This window comes from Orycteropus afer, unplaced genomic scaffold, assembly GCF_000298275.1.
Source record: "Orycteropus afer afer isolate SDZICR_OR568_19922 unplaced genomic scaffold, OryAfe1.0 scaffold00164, whole genome shotgun sequence".
NCBI classification, from domain to species: Eukaryota; Metazoa; Chordata; class Mammalia; order Tubulidentata; family Orycteropodidae; genus Orycteropus; species Orycteropus afer.
In genome coordinates, this window is record NW_006921751.1 from 4,208,605 (window position 1) to 4,209,590 (window position 986).

The window sequence follows — 986 nt, forward strand, 5'->3', positions numbered from 1 at the left end:
AGAATTGATGCAATGGAAGACAGAATTAATGAGATTGAAGACAAATACCTGAAAACTTCTTTGGAAAGGGATCAATCAGAAAAAAGATCAAAAGAAAATGAAGAAAGCCTAAGGTTCACGTGGTATACCCTTAAAAGGAATAACTTATGTTGTCACTGGAATTCCAGAACAGAAAGAGAAAAATAAAACCAATGAGAAAATTGTCCAAGATTTGTTAGAAGAGAACTTCCTATCCATTCAGGAAGTCCAATGAACCTCAAACAGGATAGACCCCAAAAGAAAATTACCAAGACGTATCATCATCAATCTCATCAAAACCAAAGACAAAGAATGAATCCTGAAAGCAGCACGGGAAAAACAAAAAGTTAGTTACAAAGGACAACCAGTAAGAATAAGCTCTGATATCTCAGCAAAAACCATGCAAGCAAGAAGGTGATGGGATGGTATACATAAAACCCCGAAAAAGAAAAATTTTCAACCAAGAATTATATACCCAGCAAAACTGTCTTTCTCCTTCAGACATGATGGTGAAATTAGAAGATTTTCATATATGCAGAAACTAAGGGAATATGTTAAAAGCAGACCAACCTTTCAAGAGACAGTAAAGGAAGTCCATTGAACAGAGAACCAATAATAGCAAACAACCACTGACTATTCATATACAAGATGACATAACCCAGAAACCACAGCAAAGGACATATCCAAAGTAAAATAAGCTTGTAAGATTGCAAACAGGGAACCAGAGACATCAATTGGCAAATGAGGACAAGTAGAAACCAAAAAGAGGGAAAATACTGTACAGTTAGAGAACTTCTAAATGGCAAGGAAGTCAAGAGAGTTGCAAGATAAAATGGACTGTTCTAAACTTGGGGAGAAAATTACAAATCACAGGTTAACCTCAAAGAAAAATGATAAACCTTCACATCACAATAAAAAAGAAGACAAGCACAAATATTCAGCAAATACTAAAACAACAGCAACAAAGG